The 23180-nt window shown below is 44.8% G+C and overlaps 1 long non-coding RNA gene across 1 annotated transcript in view; it reads right to left on the reverse strand.

Annotated features, from left to right (window-relative positions):
- LOC122800184 overlaps window positions 1-23180 on the reverse strand; it is an 85952-nt gene that overhangs the window by 13677 nt on the left and 49095 nt on the right. Inside the window, exon 2 of the long non-coding RNA XR_006364547.1 lies at window positions 19038-19163. This is a non-coding gene — a long non-coding RNA (uncharacterized LOC122800184). The remainder of the gene's footprint in view (window positions 1-19037; window positions 19164-23180) is intronic.

The following is a 23180-nucleotide window of genomic DNA, read 5'->3' on the forward strand; positions in this document are numbered from 1 at the left end:
GCAAAGCATGATAACTGTCAGTAGTTGATGACATGAAACATCACAGTGTAAAACAGTAGATATGTCAGAAAATCTATGCTACAACCAAACATGTCACACAAGCAGCACAGACACCAATAGTTACAGTATCCCCTGTATGTTAAGCCCATTGTGTCTCCATATTGGCAACCTGTCTACAGATATCATGCAGAAACAGTTTGCTATGTGTAGCTGTAGCACACAGAACCCTGAACTGGAGTCCAACCCTCCCTGGAATGGATGCACACACTCAATATAGAAGGCCATACTGGGCATGCCCCTACACTTGGAGAATGAAGCCCATGTCTCACAATACAGTGGACTACAGATATTGGTTATTCGCAGCTGTCTGTGCACACACACCTATTTGTACACCATTGATACTTCACACACACACATTGGATAGGAATACACACACATATCTAAGGCCAACATAATATAATATGGCAAACATGCACACACAGAGACAGGCAGCGACAGAGAGAATCCTATTATGAGGCCTGTCCCACCCACTACACATCCCATAGGCCTATATCACATGATGTGCTGATGTCATTCACTGTAGAAATACCTTTGGTTAGCCCTCGGCCCTATAGTGTCAGTGGTGCTTGTGATAACTGTGTAACACTACAGTACAAATAGGTATCCATGTAGCAGTTGTAATCTCAGTCCTGTCAAATGTAAAGTTGTGTGTGAGTGCATGTGTGTGTGTGTGTGTGTGTGTGTGTGTGTGTGTGTGTGTGTGTGTGTGTGTGTGTGTGTGTGTGTGTGTGTGTTTCTAGATGAATGTGGTTGAGGCCATTCATACTCACTAAACCTCCCTTACCTTTTCCTCAGCACTGCTGCTGATGTCAATCACCTTCAAAGGTACCTTTGGACAACTCTCCCACCTAGAAGCTCTGTAGCGCTTGTGATAACTGCGTAATACTATAGGGTAGCAAACTAGTTAGGCAGGAGCTCTGATCCTGGCGACTGTGTAAGTGTTTGTGTGAGAAATTGTGTGTATCCTTGTAGAGACCTGATTTTACACTTACAACACTGCCCTTACCCCTCCTTTAGCACTGCTACTGATGTCACTCACCTTCAAAGATACCTTTGTACAACTCTCCAACATATAAGCTCCATGGCACTTGCAATAACTGCGTAATACTATAGTGTAACAAACTAGTTAGATAGGAGTTCCAGTCCTGGCAACTGTGTAAATGTGAGAGTTTGTGTGGATCCTTGTAAAGACCTGATTTTGTGGTCATTCACACTTACAACACTTCCCTTACCCCTCCTTTAGCACTGCTGCTGATGTCACTCACCTTCAAAGATGCCTCTGCATAGCTCTTCAACATATAAGCTCCATGGCGCTTACGATAACTGCGTAATGCTATAGTGTAACAAACTAGTTAGATAGGAGTTCAAATCCTGGCAACTGTGTAAATGTAAGAGTTTGTGTGAGAGAGTATGTGTATCCTTGGAGAGACCTGGTTTTCTGGTCATTCACACTTACAACACTTCCCTTACCCCTCATTTAGCACTGCTACTGATGTCACTCACCTTCAAAAATACCTTTGCACAGCTTTCCAACATATAAGCTCCGTGGTGCTTGCAATAAGTGCATCATACTATAGTGTAGCAAACTAGCTAGGTAGTGGTTCCAATCCTGATTCTGGCAACTGTGTAAATGTGAGTGTTTGTGTGAGAGAGTGTGTCTATCCTTGTTGAGACCTGATTTTGTGGTCATTCACACTTACAACACTTCCCTTACCCTCCTTTAGTACTGCTGCTGATGTCCCTCACTTTCAAAGATACCTTTGCAGAGCTCTCCAACATGTAATCTCTGTGGCAAGTGCGATAAATGCGGAGCAATGTAGTAGCAATAACTGCCTAGGTAGGGGTTTCAATCTCACCCCTGGCAAGTGTTAATGTGTACCTATGTCTATACATATATGTCTGTACCTCAAAGATATTGGCTCCATTTACACCCAGTACACATCTCAGTGCCTGATTTTAGCAGTCCTGCAGATATCATCCAACTTAGAAGTACCTGTTGGCAAACCTAAAACATGTAAGGTCAGTGGTGCATGTTGTAAACGCGTAACATAATGGTTCAAAAAGATAGTTAGAGGTTTGGGTTTTACCCCTGGCAAATGTAAAAGTGTGTGTAGGGTAAAATATTTTGTGGAATCTCTCACCCACTACATCATCCAGTGCAGTATTTACAAGGGCTGGTGATGTTCCTCACCTTAGAAGTACCTTGGGACAACATCCATCCTATAAGCTCCATGGTGCGTGTGATAAATGCATAATGCTATAGTAGTAATACATAGCTAGATAGGGGTTCACAACTCAGTACTGGCAAGTGAGTGTGTGTGTGTGTGTGTGTGTGTGTGTGTGTGTGTGTGTGTGTGTGTGTGTGTGTGTGTGTGTGTGTGTGTGTGTGTGTGTGAGATCAGTATCCTGCATCGGAGACAGTGTGTTTGTGTAATAACATGATTCATTGGGGGAAAGTTTGCTAAATTATTATGTTGAGGGCCTAGTATATGTCCCAATTTCCACATTACGAGGCCAACAGTTGTCAAACACCATAGAGGTTGGTGTAGACAATCCACAGCCCTAAATATCTAGGGCCATGTGCAATGACTATGTGACAGTATGGATTAGTGAACAATATAGGCAACCCTTCTAATACTCAGAGACCACTTTCCACCCATGAATCATACGCAAACACACTTACCTAGGCAACAACCACTAAACTGGTAGTTCCTCTGCATATTGCCTCACAGATAGTACCCATGGTATAATTGCAGAGGACTACATGCCTGTTGACCACAATAGTGCCACTGACAACAGAAAGTACTTTGATGTGTTACATCTCCTGACTGAGTGTATGTTATTCCGCAAGTTAAAGGACGTGGCACCCTGTTCAATCCCTTCAGTAGCCTAATCAATGTGTACAGTGGCTCTTTTACCATGTTCCCCACTGGACACCGGCAGCAAATGTAGAGTCTGCAAACATACTCCACAAAGAGAATACTACGTCTTATACACATGCCCTGTATGGACAGAAGCCAATAACTCCAATGAATACCCGTATCATGCTGTCAATGTAGGTGCAATCACTACCTCAGTTACATAGCCAGGTCTCACCAAACAAGGTCAGGAATGCTACATGAGAACATACCAGTCTGTCCACACAACATGCCCCAGAGGCCTCAAGCACACTTACACATTTCAAAGAACATGCATGTGGGACATGTGCACAACCCAGACACTCTCCATGTTATGGAATAAAAATCACATACATGGGAAGCAGTGCACATCACTGGCCACCCACATTACAAATCTGGATGAGTGGATGGGGAATACAATACCCACCCCTGGGGACCACTCCAGTGACTATACTCCTGAGCCACACTGGGGACTATTTTCATGTGGTCTGATGCCAGGGAATTACCTTGGGCTAGCCTTGTAGAGCCTTCAGGCCCATTCACCTACTACACACCTATGAAGTAATGAAGCTGTGGATCTCAGTACTGGGGAGTGTGTGTGTGTGTGTGTGTGTGTGTGTGTGTGTGTGTGTGTGTGTGTGTGTGTGTGTGTGTGTGTGAATAGTAATCCCAGTGTGTTTGGTTGATGAATATCCCCTGTGGCTGTGGTTATTAGCAATCAGAGGTGTGTCCAAACCAGAACATGTACCATTCTCCATTCTAAAATAGATGATGTAGATCAACATCTACCTATGTACAACCCTCAGCCCTATAATCTGTGAGGCATATGCAATCACTATGTTACAGACCAGGTATTACCATGTACATACTGTACCCTGCCTATGACATGGTGGATGTGTTACCACACTGTCATACCCCATGACCTAACTGCAGGACCACATCCTGGTGACACACAGACACCTATAATGGAAATGGGATACAGCATGTGAGAACACATTTACTCAGCACTTCACTTGTGGGAGAAAGAGGGGTAAAGCTGGGACTGAATGTGTTGCCAAGACTGTGGCCAATATCTGTTGTCTCAGGATAGGTATTAGCATTGTGCAGTAACTTGCAGCACTTGTGTTTAATGCTGTGGAGGTTGTTGATGTAACTATCAAAGACTGTTGTGACTGTCATCAGTGTCTGCTGCATCCCTGCTGCCATACATGCCTGTTGGGAATTCCATGATGGATCCAAAGTTGTGTTTGAGGCTAATAATGGAGTTCAACAATTATGGGACACCACCTTTCTCTGCAATAGTGTCCTCCCTCTGATGTACACTTTAGTAATGGCAGGTGACCATCACGTTGTCTCCCAATGTTTGGAGGACAGTGTCTGGGTTCTGTTGGCTCTGGCTAGTACCATGCATTCATGTACCTGTTTGTACAGTGCCTAATGTGTACGATTCCACAGTCATGCAACTAGTTCCCATTGCCATGGGTGCAGTGATGGACAATCAACAGTCCCATATTTAAGCGGTCAACACAGGTCAAGGTTGTTGCATCTTCCACCAGGGGTCAGAATGAGCTGGTCTAGGGCAATGGAAATGATGAATCCCAGAAGTGTTGGGCCACTGTACTGGCACTTGACTAGATTCCCAGGTGATGGAGGGGTACTTGAAGACACATGTACTATATCTCTGTTGTGTTGGACCTTCATCGATGGCAGGGTGTTGAGGAATGTGTATTGACAGTCTAAGGACATAGATGTGGACCCATAGCAGGCTATGGTCTGGATTCACTATTACCCCAATGCAGTTGTGCCAGAAGTATCTCCAATGCATTATGATGGGATATTAGTCTGGAAGTGTTCCTATCCATAATGTATATGGTGACAACACCACCTGTGGAAGTGTGGTGTGGTCCATGTTTGGGGGATGACAGCTGTGGAATGCGTCATAGCCTGATACTGGAGGTCTGCTGTCTGCTGCTGTGAACCACCTCTCCATTAAAGCAGACATGTGTCCTCCACTCCAACGACTGCTCTAAGTGACTGCATCCTGACAGTTAGATGTCCACTGTTGAGCAGCATGACCCTCAGACTGCATACATGTGTAGCTGTTATGGTGGTAATAACATTAGGAACACTGCCTAATAAGGCAACATGGGGTGGCAAGACACTTAGCTAGTACCTGGCAACCCAGTGGTGACAGATGTAGGACATCCATGGCAAGTCATTGGGTTCTGTCAATCATGTCATCCCAAGCAGAGAGGTTCTGGATCCCCTGAGAAGGACACATAACACATAAACCAATCTGTTGATAGTACTGCAGCATTATTCCGAGTGACAGCAGTATACTGGGCTACTGTCACACCTGCATGGACTGCATAATCAGGGAGTTCACCATGTCTCCTGTCATGTAGTCCAAGGAGGTATGTCCCAAGTCATTCACACCCACATGGGTACAAAGTGATACACGTAGCTGTTGTGGAGTGACAGGACTGGCTGTGTCATGTGTTAGATGCTGACATGTGATAGATATTTGACTGTTACCTGCTCCATATTCAACTTATTGAGTGGGATGTGTGTGGCACAGTATTGAGTTACCCATATTCACTGTATTGTGCAAGGTGGTTAGCCTTAGGAGCTTAGGATGGGGGCACACTGTGTAGGTTAAATATGTGTCCCTTGGCATGTGCCATGTCACGGTGTCTGAGTGGGTGTCTGCCTTGCTGGTCTGTGCTGTTTGGATAAATGCCCATTGAGTGCCTCTGGAAAGGTGGGTGTGTGGTTATTCACTGTATGTCATGGCTGTCAAAGTGAGTGTCATGGTAAGCTACATGTTCCACATGGTGTAGTGCAGGTGCTGATCTTATCCACTTGACCTGCTAGTCCAGTCTTTGCTGGGGAGTGCATATGTCCATACTGGGTGATATATGGGTAACCCACACAGGTCTGAGTGTTTGGAGTTTACAGGGGAGGATTGTCTGTGTACATGAGGCAGTTGCAACAGTGCACCAGAATGGACAAGTGCACCAGGTTAATGGGTGAAAGCACAAATAACTGTCCTTCAAACATGCCAGGAGGGGTGGACATAACTAGTAAGTACTGGGGCTACATCTGTAATTAACAAGTAATGCTGATGGCTGCCAGGTGTGCCACACTTCTTGCTACAATAACTTGGTGAAGTGGCCAAGCCATAATGCTAGTTGAAGTGCAAGACAGAAAGAACTAGCATGATGTATGGGTGGAACAGAAGGCAGACTGTCTGCCACCTATGATACTTTATCACACCTGAGCAGTTATCAGCAGCATTGACCATGTGAAAGTTCAGTAAGCTCTGTAGCGGGTGCAGTAACTGTGTAACACTATAGCAAACATACCTAGATAAGCAGGAGTTCTAATTCCAGTACTGGCAAGTGCATTTGTGTATGTATATGTATGTGTGTGTGAATCATGTACTGTCTGGCTCATACCATTTTTGACCTGTATACTACCCTTTTCACTTCCCTTCACTCCAATTTAGTAGACCTGTTGATTTCATCCACCTTAGAAGTACCTTTGGAAGAGGTGGATATGTATAAGCTCTGTGGTGCATCTGATAACTGCATAGCACTATAGTAGAAATACCTAGATAGGCAGGAGTTTTAATTCCAATACTGGCAAGTGTGTGTGTGTGTGTGTGTGTGTGTGTGTGTGTGTGTGTGTGTGTGTGTGTGTGTGTGTGTGTGTGTGTGCACACGCGTGTTTGTGTATATGTATGTGTGTGTGAATCATGTACTGCCTGATTCATACCATTTTTGACTTGTATACTACCCTTTACACTTCCCTTCACTCCAGTTTAGTAGACCTGTTGATGTCATCCACCTTAGAGATATCTTTGGAAGAGGTGGAAATTTATAAGCTCTGTGGTGCATCTGATAACTGTGTAGCACTATAGCAAAAATGCTTAGATAGGCATGAGTTCTAATCCTAATGCTGGCAACTGTTCATATGTGAGGATCATATCATGTGTGGCTTATACCATTTTGATGTGTATACCATACACGGCTGGTGACCACCTCCGGCTGCCATTACTTTATACAGTGTGGTGACAGCATCTCCCTCACATGCAGCAGGTTAAACCATTGTACAGTCCTCTGTACAGATGTGGCTGGAATATGCATATGTTTGAAACCTATACGTGGTCGGAAGTGGTCTCTGTGCCTTAACAATGCCCATGTATGTGATATTATAGCCAAATAGGGCATGGTGAGTGCACTGATGCACATGGCAGCATGAGGTGTCATACCTGACTGAAACATCATGCTAATAGGATGTCTGCTGCCCTCACAGGTGGCCATCCTTTGTAGGTACAATACATGACTCTAGATGCTTGGTTTTACAAGGGAACTGTACCTATTATGGGTCAAATTAAAGGGTGGAAGAGGTGTGGACTGTCATGTTGTGGTCCTAATTAGTATGTAATAGGAACACCTTGCAGCTTAAGATGGATGTGTACACAATTTATAACCACTATATACCAGTAATGTGTCACGCATGACCTTACCTTAGGCCCTTTGTTCAGCACAATTTGCTGGCCTCTGTCCAGATTTCTTGGCACTGACAAGTTGTGAGGTATGCTACAGGAATGTTGAGTTTACATCAGATAGGCCCCAGTGGTGACCACTGTGATGCAATACAGTTACCCCCAGAACAAGTGAACATGCACAACAGGCAATATATCTATTACATAAAGCAATATAACTATTACTGATGGTTGTGTGCATGGTAAATTGCATGCACTTCACATGCCTGGGATATTGTCAGGCAACAAAAGAACAATGTCATACTCACCAGCTTCAGGCTGCTGTCCCATATGCAGACCAGAAGGTCCTAGGTAGTTGTGATAGGGAGTTATTGTCAGCAGATGCACATGTGGCCTTGGTACAGGATGTATGTAGCATGTCTGCACATCTACAATACTAACTGCAATAATACACAATGTCCTGTCCTCACCATAGATGTGCACTTCTGTACATTAGAAAACCCCATCCACAACTGCAATCAGACCTGACACATGCATGTAGATACAATACAGATACATGTATGTTTGATACATTAGTGTACTAATCCCCACTGGGCCCTTACCTGCATGATCCTCATCCAGTTTATGTGTGTAGCCCACCTCCACAATGCTTCCCTCAGTGTCATGGCTTGTGCTTTCAGCATATGGCCCAAGTGTGGTGAGCAGCTCCTTGGTGAATGTCAGTGGGGGGCTGAATGGATGTGCCCCCACCTGTGGCTAGCCAGTCCCTCACTACAGCAGCAGCCCATTGACAGGCATGGCATTTGAGGTTGATGGCCTGATGCTGCACATGCTCATATGTTCTGCTGTGCAGACTGGCATCATTTACCCTGTGGACCACACTGTTCCACAGGGCAGTCCTCTTCCACACATCTTCTGCTCACTGTCAGAATGATAGAGCATAATGTCTAATCACATATTGGGTGATGATGTCTGTTTCCCCAACAGAGAATGCTGGTAGGCAAGCACTCTGCATGTTACCTGGAAGATATATACAGGAAAAAGGTCACAGGACCACATATGGTTGACAAAATGCACATCAATAGTGGATATTACTTGCAAATAATCCACACTCCACCAAAACCCTCCAAACTATCATGACCATAGCAGCCTGCATTACTTGCCTGTCCCTGAGCTATCTTATTCCTCCCAATGCTGGACACTTGATTGCATAATCCTCTAACCGCCATTAATTTCTGTGTAGAGGGTTCTCAGTGGGCATCTTCCATGTGGATGGTGTGTGGATGGTGGCAGGTCTGTGTTTGATTGAGGGTGTGATGGAGCTCTGAGCACATGTCTGAGGTCATGTAGGAGGCATACACTGATGTTATTATGCCCCACGGAGATACGCTGTTGTTGCCATCAGTAGACAATATGTACATGCTCACCATTGCTGAGGGGAGGAGTGTGGTGGATGTGCATATCTGCCTGTACAACTGGGGTGGACAGGGTGGCAGTGTTCCCACCTAACCTGTGTGATGCAGGTTGCCTATATCTTCTTATAGCTACTTTATACTTTCTCTTGCCTGGAAGACCTGTGGAGGGAAACATTGTGAATACTACATGACTGTTTCTACCCATGTTTACATAGTCAGGGTTACATATGTGCACTCATACTGTGTGTGTGTGTGTGTGTGTGTGTGTGTGTGTGTGTGTGTGTGTGTGTGTGTGTGTGTGTGTGTATGTGTGTGAATAGTAATCCCAGTGTGTTTGGTTGATGAATATCCCCTGTGGCTGTGGTTATTAGCAATCAGAGGTGTGTCCAAACCAGAACATGTACCATTCTCCATTCTAAAATAGATGATGTAGATCAACATCTACCTATGTACAACCCTCAGCCCTATAATCTGTGAGGCATATGCAATCACTATGTTACAGACCAGGTATTACCATGTACATACTGTACCCTGCCTATGACATGGTGGATGTGTTACCACACTGTCATACCCCATGACCTAACTGCAGGACCACATCCTGGTGACACACAGACACCTATAATGGAAATGGGATACAGCATGTGAGAACACATTTACTCAGCACTTCACTTGTGGGAGAAAGAGGGGTAAAGCTGGGACTGAATGTGTTGCCAAGACTGTGGCCAATATCTGTTGTCTCAGGATAGGTATTAGCATTGTGCAGTAACTTGCAGCACTTGTGTTTAATGCTGTGGAGGTTGTTGATGTAACTATCAAAGACTGTTGTGACTGTCATCAGTGTCTGCTGCATCCCTGCTGCCATACATGCCTGTTGGGAATTCCATGATGGATCCAAAGTTGTGTTTGAGGCTAATAATGGAGTTCAACAATTATGGGACACCACCTTTCTCTGCAATAGTGTCCTCCTCTGATGTACACTTTAGTAATGGCAGGTGACCATCACGTTGTCTCCCAATGTTTGGAGGACAGTGTCTGGGTTCTGTTGGCTCTGGCTAGTACCATGCATTCATGTACCTGTTTGTACAGTGCCTAATGTGTACGATTCCACAGTCATGCAACTAGTTCCCATTGCCATGGGTGCAGTGATGGACAATCAACAGTCCCATATTTAAGCGGTCAACACAGGTCAAGGTTGTTGCATCTTCCACCAGGGGTCAGAATGAGCTGGTCTAGGGCAATGGAAATGATGAATCCCAGAAGTGTTGGGCCACTGTACTGGCACTTGACTAGATTCCCCAGGTGATGGAGGGGTACTTGAAGACACATGTACTATATCTCTGTTGTGTTGGACCTTCATCGATGGCAGGGTGTTGAGGAATGTGTATTGACAGTCTAAGGACATAGATGTGGACCCATAGCAGGCTATGGTCTGGATTCACTATTACCCCAATGCAGTTGTGCCAGAAGTATCTCCAATGCATTATGATGGGATATTAGTCTGGAAGTGTTCCTATCCATAATGTATATGGTGACAACACCACCTGTGGAAGTGTGGTGTGGTCCATGTTTGGGGGATGACAGCTGTGGAATGCGTCATAGCCTGATACTGGAGGTCTGCTGTCTGCTGCTGTGAACCACCTCTCCATTAAAGCAGACATGTGTCCTCCACTCCAACAACTGCTCTAAGTGACTGCATCCTGACAGTTAGATGTCCACTGTTGAGCAGCATGACCCTCAGACTGCATACATGTGTAGCTGTTATGGTGGTAATAACATTAGGAACACTGCCTAATAAGGCAACATGGGGTGGCAAGACACTTAGCTAGTACCTGGCAACCCAGTGGTGACAGATGTAGGACATCCATGGCAAGTCATTGGGTTCTGTCAATCATGTCATCCCAAGCAGAGAGGTTCTGGATCCCCTGAGAAGGACACATAACACATAAACCAATCTGTTGATAGTACTGCAGCATTATTCCGAGTGACAGCAGTATACTGGGCTACTGTCACACCTGCATGGACTGCATAATCAGGGAGTTCACCATGTCTCCTGTCATGTAGTCCAAGGAGGTATGTCCCAAGTCATTCACACCCACATGGGTACAAAGTGATACACGTAGCTGTTGTGGAGTGACAGGACTGGCTGTGTCATGTGTTAGATGCTGACATGTGATAGATATTTGACTGTTACCTGCTCCATATTCAACTTATTGAGTGGGATGTGTGTGGCACAGTATTGAGTTACCCATATTCACTGTATTGTGCAAGGTGGTTAGCCTTAGGAGCTTAGGATGGGGGCACACTGTGTAGGTTAAATATGTGTCCCTTGGCATGTGCCATGTCACGGTGTCTGAGTGGGTGTCTGCCTTGCTGGTCTGTGCTGTTTGGATAAATGCCCATTGAGTGCCTCTGGAAAGGTGGGTGTGTGGTTATTCACTGTATGTCATGGCTGTCAAAGTGAGTGTCATGGTAAGCTACATGTTCCACATGGTGTAGTGCAGGTGCTGATCTTATCCACTTGACCTGCTAGTCCAGTCTTTGCTGGGGAGTGCATATGTCCATATTGGGTGATATATGGGTAACCCACACAGGTCTGAGTGTTTGGAGTTTACAGGGGAGGATTGTCTGTGTACATGAGGCAGTTGCAACAGTGCACCAGAATGGACAAGTGCACCAGGTTAATGGGTGAAAGCACAAATAACTGTCCTTCAAACATGCCAGGAGGGGTGGACATAACTAGTAAGTACTGGGGCTACATCTGTAATTAACAAGTAATGCTGATGGCTGCCAGGTGTGCCACACTTCTTGCTACAATAACTTGGTGAAGTGGCCAAGCCATAATGCTAGTTGAAGTGCAAGACAGAAAGAACTAGCATGATGTATGGGTGGAACAGAAGGCAGACTGTCTGCCACCTATGATACTTTATCACACCTGAGCAGTTATCAGCAGCATTGACCATGTGAAAGTTCAGTAAGCTCTGTAGCGGGTGCAGTAACTGTGTAACACTATAGCAAACATACCTAGATAAGCAGGAGTTCTAATTCCAGTACTGGCAAGTGCATTTGTGTATGTATATGTATGTGTGTGTGAATCATGTACTGTCTGGCTCATACCATTTTTGACCTGTATACTACCCTTTTCACTTCCCTTCACTCCAATTTAGTAGACCTGTTGATTTCATCCACCTTAGAAGTACCTTTGGAAGAGGTGGATATGTATAAGCTCTGTGGTGCATCTGATAACTGCATAGCACTATAGTAGAAATACCTAGATAGGCAGGAGTTCTAATTCCAATACTGGCAAGTGTGTGTGTGTGTGTGTGTGTGTGTGTGTGTGTGTGTGTGTGTGTGTGTGTGTGTGTGTGTGTGTGCACGCGCGTGTTTGTGTATATGTATGTGTGTGTGAATCATGTACTGCCTGATTCATACCATTTTTGACTTGTATACTACCCTTTACACTTCCCTTCACTCCAGTTTAGTAGACCTGTTGATGTCATCCACCTTAGAGATATCTTTGGAAGAGGTGGAAATTTATAAGCTCTGTGGTGCATCTGATAACTGTGTAGCACTATAGCAAAAATGCTTAGATAGGCATGAGTTCTAATCCTAATGCTGGCAACTGTTCATATGTGAGGATCATATCATGTGTGGCTTATACCATTTTGATGTGTATACCATACACGGCTGGTGACCACCTCCCGCTGCCATTACTTTATACAGTGTGGTGACAGCATCTCCCTCACATGCAGCAGGTTAAACCATTGTACAGTCCTCTGTACAGATGTGGCTGGAATATGCATATGTTTGAAACCTATACGTGGTCGGAAGTGGTCTCTGTGCCTTAACAATGCCCATGTATGTGATATTATAGCCAAATAGGGCATGGTGAGTGCACTGATGCACATGGCAGCATGAGGTGTCATACCTGACTGAAACATCATGCTAATAGGATGTCTGCTGCCCTCACAGGTGGCCATCCTTTGTAGGTACAATACATGACTCTAGATGCTTGGTTTTACAAGGGAACTGTACCTATTATGGGTCAAATTAAAGGGTGGAAGAGGTGTGGACTGTCATGTTGTGGTCCTAATTAGTATGTAATAGGAACACCTTGCAGCTTAAGATGGATGTGTACACAATTTATAACCACTATATACCAGTAATGTGTCACGCATGACCTTACCTTAGGCCCTTTGTTCAGCACAATTTGCTGGCCTCTGTCCAGATTTCTTGGCACTGACAAGTTGTGAGGTATGCTACAGGAATGTTGAGTTTACATCAGATAAGCCCCAGTGGTGACCACTGTGATGCAATACAGTTACCCCCAGAACAAGTGAACATGCACAACAGGCAATATATCTATTACATAAAGCAATATAACTATTACTGATGGTTGTGTGCATGGTAAATTGCATGCACTTCACATGCCTGGGATATTGTCAGGCAACAAAAGAACAATGTCATACTCACCAGCTTCTGGCTGCTGTCCCATATGCAGACCAGAAGGTCCTAGGTAGTTGTGATAGGGAGTTATTGTCAGCAGATGCACATGTGGCCTTGGTACAGGATGGATGTAGCATGTCTGCACATCTACAATACTAACTGCAATAATACACAATGTCCTGTCCTCACCATAGATGTGCACTTCTGTACATTAGAAAACCCCATCCACAACTGCAATCAGACCTGACACATGCATGTAGATACAATACAGATACATGTATGTTTGATACATTAGTGTACTAATCCCCACTGGGCCCTTACCTGCATGATCCTCATCCAGTTTATGTGTGTAGCCCACCTCCACAATGCTTCCCTCAGTGTCATGGCTTGTGCTTTCAGCATATGGCCCAAGTGTGGTGAGCAGCTCCTTGGTGAATGTCAGTGGGGGGCTGAATGGATGTGCCCCCACCTGTGGCTAGCCAGTCCCTCACTACAGCAGCAGCCCATTGACAGGCATGGCATTTGAGGTTGGTGGCCTGATGCTGCACATGCTCATATGTTCTGCTGTGCAGACTGGCATCATTTACCCTGTGGACCACACTGTTCCACAGGGCAGTCCTCTCCCACACATCTTCTGCTCACTGTCAGAATGATAGAGCATAATGTCTAATCACATATTGGGTGATGATGTCTGTTTCCCCAACAGAGAATGCTGGTAGGCAAGCACTCTGCATGTTACCTGGAAGATATATACAGGAAAAAGGTCACAGGACCACATATGGTTGACAAAATGCACATCAATAGTGGATATTACTTGCAAATAATCCACACTCCACCAAAACCCTCCAAACTATCATGGCCATAGCAGCCTGCATTACTTGCCTGTCCCTGAGCTATCTTATTCCTCCCAATGCTGGACACTTGATTGCATAATCCTCTAACCGCCATTAATTTCTGTGTAGAGGGTTCTCAGTGGGCATCTTCCATGTGGATGGTGTGTGGATGGTGGCAGGTCTGTGTTTGATTGAGGGTGTGATGGAGCTCTGAGCACATGTCTGAGGTCATGTAGGAGGCATACACTGATGTTATTATGCCCCATGGAGATACGCTGTTGTTGCCATCAGTAGACAATATGTACATGCTCACCATTGCTGAGGGGAGGAGTGTGGTGGATGTGCATATCTGCCTGTACAACTGGGGTGGACAGGGTGGCAGTGTTCCCACCTAACCTGTGTGATGCAGGTTGCCTATATCTTCTTATAGCTACTTTATACTTTCTCTTGCCTGGAAGACCTGTGGAGGGAAACATTGTGAATACTACATGACTGTTTCTACCCATGTTTACATAGTCAGGGTTACATATGTGCACTCATACTGTGTGTGTGTGTGTGTGTGTGTGTGTGTGTGTGTGTGTGTGTGTGTGTGTGTGTGTGTGTGTGTGTGTGTGTGTGTGTGTGTGTGTCTGCGCGTGTGTGCACTAGACATACTCTGCCTTGATTTCTATCGAGTCACCCTGGTTGTTGTTAGCAGGGACCAGTAGCTGTGGCAGCATGACACTTAAACATTTCTTGGGGGAGACCACTTGGTGTATGTACTTATCTTGCTGTCATTTGCAACCTTGGGATTAGACTATAGGTGTTAGACACAATATTACAAAAGGCTTCTTATAGCTACTTTATACCTTCTTTCACCTGGAAGATCTGTGGAGGGAATTTATGTTGACACTACCTGACTGTTTCTACACATATTCACAAAATGCTACTTGAAATTATGCATACAGCTTACTACCACGCCCGAGATTCATACCGTGGCTGTTTCTACTAAAACTACAACATGTTTGTGTTTCATCAGAACAAGCTATTGAGAAACTGCTGTCACTTTTTTGAATGTTTTCTTTCTAATTCTCTCTTAGTTGTACAATCTGGCCTTGTGATTACAACATTTTTTTATATACAGAAAATATACCAAACCCACAGACATTGCCAACATCCTAGCTGACAGGTTCAGCGCAAACTTCTCCCCCCCCTCCCCACCAAAAGGGCTAATATCTATCCCAGCAGAGTGCTGCCCCCCTGACATCTCAGATGCTCAGGTAAGAGCTGCCCTCTCCAAAGCAAGAAACACAGCATCAATGGGACCAGACGGTGTCCCGGGCTGCGTCCTACATGAACTCCAAGAAGAGCTAAACCCAAACCTAAAACTATTGTTCAATCTCAGCCTTACTACAGGATATGTACCCAAAGAGTGGCGTGCAGCAACAGTGGTCCCTCTCCACAAAGGTGGTTCCTCAACGGATCCTGGAAACTATCGCCCCATAAGTCTCACTAGCTTGGTCTGCAAAGCTATGGAAAGGATCATCATGGACCTTATAAATAAAGATATTGGGGACCTACAGACACTGGATCCTACCCAGTTCGGCTTTGTTAAGGGCAGATCCTGCCTCTTAAACCTGGTCAATTTCTTTGAAACAGTCACCAAGGCCATTGACAAGGGGAAGGTGGTCCACACAGCCTACCTGGACCTCGCAAAAGCCTTCGATACAATACCCCACTCAGGCATTATAGATAAGCTCACCAGCTTAAATATAAACCCCTATGTCACTAGATGGGTTGCAAACTGTCTCAAGGACAGAACCCACATGGTTAGAATAGCTGGAGCCATGTCAGACTCCAAACCAGTTACAAGTGGCATCCCACAAGGCTCAGTCTTGGGACCTCTCTTGTTCAGTATATATTTCTCAGAGGTACAGGCCAACATGGAAGGACTGTGGCTGACCAAGTTCGCAGATGACTGCAAACTGGGCACCATAATAGACTCTCCAGCTGACACAAGCATCCTTCAAAAGGGCCTCATAGAAACAGACAACTGGTGCCAGAGCAAGTAATTAGGGACCTGGGGACCCAAGTTGATAGCAATCTCTCATTTGACAACCACGTGGCCAAAGTGGTTAGAAAAACATTTTATATAGCCCACCTAATCATGAAGGGATTCACATCTAGATCAGGGGAGGTCATCGTGCCTCTTTACTCATCCCTCTTCAGGCCCATAATTGAGTACAATGCCCCTTTTGGGATGTACCTTGCCAGACACCTGCAGCAACTGGAAAGACCCCAAAAGTACCTCACCAAGAGGATCAAGGGGCTCAAACAGATGCCGATGCTGCCCGTTAAAGAAACTCCAGCTCTACTCAGTGGCATACCGCCTGCTCAGAGGCAATCTGTGCCTGACGTATAAAGCCATGTCCAACCCGGAATTAATGGACATGCTGCACATCAGAAAATCCAAATCCCATCGAGCTATGCGCTCGAGGGACTTAAACCTCAGCACTGAAATAAATAGGACATGCTGGAGGGACAGATTCATAACCCAGAGGCTCCCTTCACTCTGGAATAAAATCCCAGTCCAGGTTAGGCAGAGTCCCTCATTGACTCTCTTCAAGAGGAATCTTGATGGGTGGATGGAAGATCGTAGGTTTACCCCGGGTATCACTTCTGTGTCACTGTTAGACAGAGGCACAGTATACTAACCTCAAAAAAGGGCATAGCAAAATTAATTTAAAATGGGTGGCGAAAGCCATACACACTCTGGCTAGGCTTATAAATGCCCTAGGGCAGATAGCCTAGTATGAACCTATGAACCTATTCCTATACATGCCTTTTGACATATCACAGTGTGGAAAACAGTGGTTAACACAACATTACTATTTTGATATCAGATCTTGGTGCATGAAATTTTCCAGTCATACAATACCAGAGTAAACACAACCAGTCTGGGGTTTTCACTTTTATTGACTGGTAATTACACTTTTATTGATATATGACCTGTATGTCACTATTACTCTCATACTGGCTTCTTCAGTCACTGAAAACCATACCCGTTTTTAAATACTGAATGGTGACATTCTACTAAGTTTTATTTCTTTGCCCTACATAATAAAAGCTAGATTGTTACTCACCAGCCTTACAATGCAGCCTTTGCAGCCTGCTGGCACGGGCTTTCAAGTTCACAGCCCTCTCATCCGCAGCTGCACAGGAGATAAGGAAAAACATGTATGCATACCTATCCACCACATACACAAGCTGGACTTTAGAGAACACTTATTTTGACTAATACTTACACACGGCTGGAGCATTCCCCGCCCAGGCATCTTGGACCCACTGGTCCAAAAGGTCCCTCTTCCTCCGCTTCAAGTCAGCAAAGTGGTGGCAAATCAGCTCACCAGCCTGAGGGATGCCAGTAACAGTGGTGAGATTTCAGGCAAGTTGGTCCCAGTCCTCCACTTTGTATTGGGAGCCCTGGTACTGGTCCTGCAGCAGTTGCCCTTCATGGTCTTTAATGAGGAGTCCAACCATGACCCTGGACACCTGAATGCCCCACTGCTGCACCTGAAAGTGCACACCTACACCAGCACCTGCCATAGTGCCTACAGTGGGGAGCTACAACTGGTTATGATCGGTATTCCCACCTGTGTGGTTTAAATAGGGCTAATTTTCCACCCTTTACCGTGATTGGACAGTTTTGAAACTGCTGAGCTAAGCTAAGCACCGGGCATACCTACTTAGCTAAGATAAATATTACTTAAAGGGGTAGATACTTAGCTCTGCTTACCAGTGGGCAAATCCGTTTAGCTACGCTAAATCTTGCTTAAACTTTAAACTTCATTGACACCTTATGTTTAGGGATGCTACACTACCCTGGTTAGCATATACATAATAATATTCACTATCTATGAAAAATATATTTTAGTTGTGTTTCACATATGAAAATATATGGACTGCTGAGGGGCTCAATCCATGACTAATTGCACGCTAGGCAAATGCTCTAACCACTATGCTATTCCAGTTGTGCTTTTCGTCCTGTGTATATTTCTATTTAGCTACTTCTGATGTTTAAACTCTGCTATGCATAGCTGCGTGACAGGCAAACCCATGCAGTTATGCTTAAATTTTATTGCACGCAGGAAAAAATATATGGAATATATTTTAAATATTGCTCTTTGAAACTTAGAACATTGATAGAATGATGGGATTTGGATTAGCATGTATTTTCTGAGGATGTAGAGTCTTAAACTCAAATATTTGTCATTATTTAATTATTTCAATTCACAGCTATTTGCCAGACAGGTGCAGATTTTAGTGGAACACACCAAAATATGAAGCAGCAATCTTGACATTCTGCAAAGATCTGTAAAGTTGGGAGGTATGGCTGTCTCTTATTTTCTTCACAGATACAAAAGTGTCCGTGGAGACTTTCATTCATTTTGAATTGCTGAACGGCAATTCTCGATGCAGGGGGCATGTGTATTGTGAGATCACTGCTCCCGGACACACCCCCTGCATTTGCACACAGAACCATGTCCATTTTAGAGCACGCTAGCGTGCCTTCATACATATGCATGGCGCTCTGCCATGCTGCAAGGGAATGGTCCATTCCTTGCAAGAATAAGCTATTCTTGCATGGAAGTTTGCTGAATCCCGGGGACTTTTCCAGCATAACTGGTTACTCTGCTATGAAGATTCATCGTTATTTTCCAGCTGTTAAATCTCAATGGACTAATGAAAGGTACAAACATCACTTCCTGACTAATCAGCCACTGGTCAGGATTCATGTCTCTGCCTGCATGTCACACTTGGAGTCTGTAAAAATCTTGGCAACCCTTGGTGGCATTCTGAAATTAATAAATTACACGTGATGTGTTACACTACAACCTACTTATTTGTTTCAGCATCCTGAGTTGTGCAGCAAATTCCTCCAACTTGCTTGTTCTTTTCATATCTTACTGCAAAGGTGTGAGTACTTTACATGGTTGTTGGGTCTGCCCTCCTTCTCATTTCACCACTGTAAAGAAAAAAAAAAGATGACAAAATTAAATCTTCAACCTGCATCTAATACATGATTAAATTAATTTTTCATGCAGTTTTGACACTTGAATGCCCTTATTAACATCAGTAGTTAACTGATGTATAGGATCACAGGAGGTTACTAAGCTATTGTCCCTGAGGCCCTTATAAGTCTAGCCAAGAGTTTAGCCCATGTTTAGACAAGTCAGCGCCCAAAGCCCCTGTCCAGCAAGGACACAGATGGAATCCCAGGGGTGTATTTTCTGTTTCCCATCCAGTTATCTAGATTGCACTTAAAAAGGGATAATGAGGTACTCTGCTTGACATGGAGAGGGAGTCTATTCCCCAGATGGGGGAGTCTCTGGGACACAAATCCGTCTTGCCAACAAGTCCTATTGATATCACAGACCAGGTTGAGATTGCACGTACAGATTGCTCAACTGGAGCTTGACTTACAGATATGCAGCAGTCCCATCAAGGCGGGGTCTGAGATTGCTTTCTATGCCAGACAGAGGTCATCTCTGAGGAGTCTGTATGAAACTGAGTAGAGGGGCAGGGCTTTTAGCCTATCTGTGTAGGGTAGATGTTTGAGGCCCTGGATTCTCCTGGTGAGGAACCTCTGTGGTATCTCCAGTTGCTCGATGTGCTTTGTAAGGTACATGCCGAAGGTGATGTTGTATCAATAACTGGCCTTATAAGGAAAGAATATAGGTATGTTATGACCTCTTTGTCCCTGGATGAGATACCCTTACTTATGAGGTGGGCCATGAAGAAATTTTTCCATACAATGGAAGCAACATGGTGGTCAAAAGTCAGGTTGCTATCAACCTGGTGCCCAAATCCCTCACTACTGATTGTGTACTTAGGGCATTGTTATTAATGTGATAATATATGGGGGCATCACTCTCTCCAAGTGGTATGATGATGGATTTTTGGCATCCGGCTTGAGGCCATGTTTCTGGCAGCAGTCATTTGTTTGGGTGAGACCCTTTTGGAAGATGCCCACATCACTTGGGGAATTTATGAATGCTCCCAACTTGCAGTCATCTGCAAACTTGGTCAGTCATAGCCCACTGGTTTTGGCATGCACCTCAGAGAAGTATATCCCGAATAACAGATGCTCCCAAGACCGATCCCTGGGGTATGCCACTCATTACGCATCTACTGCTTGATTTTTAATGAGGTTAGTTCTGTCAGTGGGTTCTATCAGTGAACCAGTTTGCTACCTATCTGATAACATATGGATTGATGCCTAGTTGAAGGAGTTTATCTACTATGCTCGAGTGGGGAATAGTGTTGAAGGCTTTGGCCAGATCGAGGTAGGTGGTGTGCACCATCTTCCCCTTGTCCATGGCTTTGGTGACTGTCTCAAAAAATTTGACCAGATTTAACAGACATGACTTCCCCTTGGCAAAGCCAAACTGTGTGGGCCGAGTGTTTGGAGGTTGCCAATGCCCTGTTAATGAGGTCCATGATAATCCATTCCATGGTCTTGCAGATCAGGCTAGTTAGGCTGAAGGGTGTATAATTTCCTGGATCAATGGACTCTCCACCTTTGTGTAAAGGGATGACAGTGGCTGTCCTCCACTCAGCTGATACAAAGCTGGTACTCAGGCTTTGGTTGAATAGGGTGCCTAATGGTGCTGCAAGTTCATGCCCGAGTTCATGTAGGATGCAGCCTGGGATGTTATCGGGTCCCATGGAGGCTATGTTTTTTGCCTTTGAGAGGGAAGTGATGACCTGTTCCCTAGAGATAAGCGGTGGGGGGCAGATACTGGGGGTGCTCTGATTTACTGATGGGGAGACACAGGGGAGAAGTTTTTGCTGAATCTGTCAGCCAGTAGGTTGGCTATATCTACAGCATTTGTGTATGTGGTGTTCTTGATCACCAATTCTGAACAGATCTGGGTGCTTCCTTTGAGATTGTGGACATAGGTGAAGAATGCCTTATGATTGTCTTAAGTAGATGTGGAGACTGTGTCTCCCCATCAGTAAATCAGTGCACCCCCAGTACCTGCCCCCCACCCCTTTCCTTTCCTTTCCTTTCCTTTCCTAGCTAGTATAGTCGATATCCCAGGCTTTGCTTGTCTCAGGCCTTTATTTTCTGTGTTCAGAGCTATTCAGACCTTGCTGTGGTAGAGGGAAGTCCTACTGCTTACCAGTGGGAGAGGTGAGCATTGTACTGCCTATCTTAACACTAGAGGAGTGGTTTCCAGCTCTGAAATTGTAATTTTATTAACCTTTTTGGGATGCTTTCTATCCCTTTCAACTTTCTAGCTTGAAAACTTTTGTGTCTGTACATTTTTTACATCGTGCAGCACCACGGGCTATGGTTAAACTATTCCAAGTTCCAGAAAGTCTGCTTTTCAAATTTTCCCTTAGAACTAGCTGGTTTCTCAGTAGTAGCAATAAAATCTGAACCTCTGTGACTAGCACTTGCTCTAGAACCTGCTGGAAAGCACTAGGAAGCCTTAAACTGAAAAAAAGCACTCAACTCTCCTTGTCAAGAAGGAGAAATTAATCGTATGCACTAAACAGCCTCTAATTGCAAAGTACCTTGCAAAGGTAAGGAAAAACAGCTCTTGTACCTTACAAAAAAAGCACCTAAACAGGCATGTCCAAGGGTCAGCTTCTGTTGATTTCTCCTGTCCACCTAGTGAATCTGGGCATACTGGGGCAATGCAGCAACTGCCTCATGTACACAGACAGCCCTCTCCTCCTACCACCCAACACTACAACCTGCAAGGATATACTTACATAGCCAAACTGGAAGCAAAGCTCTCTCCAGCCAAGATTGTGCTAGACAGTCAAGAGGAGAAGGTTAACACCTGCACTACACCTCAAGCAACACATAGCCTTTTAAAACTCCCACCATCAACACCCACACATAGCAACACTAAACCCACATATGTGGAGGCCCTTAACATTAACCTGCCCAAGCAACAAGGACCTCCGAAGCTGAAACCCAAACAAACACCAGTCACAGCCAAAGTGACACATAGCTCACAACACCAGTGTGCCACACAACAACAGCCCCTAAGGCAAGACAATGTACCCAACACTTTAGTTATAGGTGACTCTATAGTCAGGCACACTGATATCCCACTCACCAGGCTGAACAAGGAGGAAAATTACAGTAAGCTGCCTGTCGAGTGTCAGGATCCACCACATAATGCATGCACTCAAGTCACTCCACAACAAGTACAAATATGACTCTATCATTGTCCATGTTGGAGTGAATGACTTGAGACGTACCTCCCTGGACTACATGAAAAGAGACATGGAAGAGCTCTCGAATCATGTAGCCCAGGCAGGTATGACCCTAGCCCTGAGTAGCATCCTGCCTTCGCCCAGAAGGATACTACAGTAAAAGGAAAAAATGATTGACTTCAACAATTGGCTAAGCTTTTGGTGTCATTCAAAGGGGATCCAGTATCTATCTACCTGGGAAGACATGATTGACAAACCATAATGCTTTGCCAGAGATGGTCTGCACCTGTCACCCCTGGGATTCAGGTTACTGGCTAAAGCTCTTGCCACCCCCATAGTGCCTTTTTTAGTCAAGGTTCAAAGGACAAAACCAACACCATAACAGATACAAGCATGCAGAATCTGAAGGTAATGCTACTCAATGCTAGAAGTCTAAACCTCAAAATGCACTCTCTCAAGGCACTCCTAAAAATGAAGAACATCGATATCTGTGCAGTAACTGAGACCTGGTTCAGGACTCCAGAGAGCACCACTGCAATACCAGGCTACAACACTTACCACACTTTTTGGCCACTAAACCAAGACCGAAACACTAAAGGTGGAGGAGTGTCCATATTCACCAAGGATATTCACACTTCCAGGCTAGTTGCCCAACACAATGCATCTGGAATTCTCCAGGTGCAACTAACACTAGGTAAGACTGCAATCCAAATTGTAGCTTGCTACAGATCCCCCACCATGCCCCAAGATTCTCACTACACCTTTCTAAACATACTGGAAAATATTACGATACAACCAAACACCC

This window comes from Protopterus annectens, chromosome 4.part0, assembly GCF_019279795.1.
Source record: "Protopterus annectens isolate FY-2018-M chromosome 4.part0, PAN1.0, whole genome shotgun sequence".
In the NCBI taxonomy this organism is placed as follows: domain Eukaryota; kingdom Metazoa; phylum Chordata; order Ceratodontiformes; family Protopteridae; genus Protopterus; species Protopterus annectens.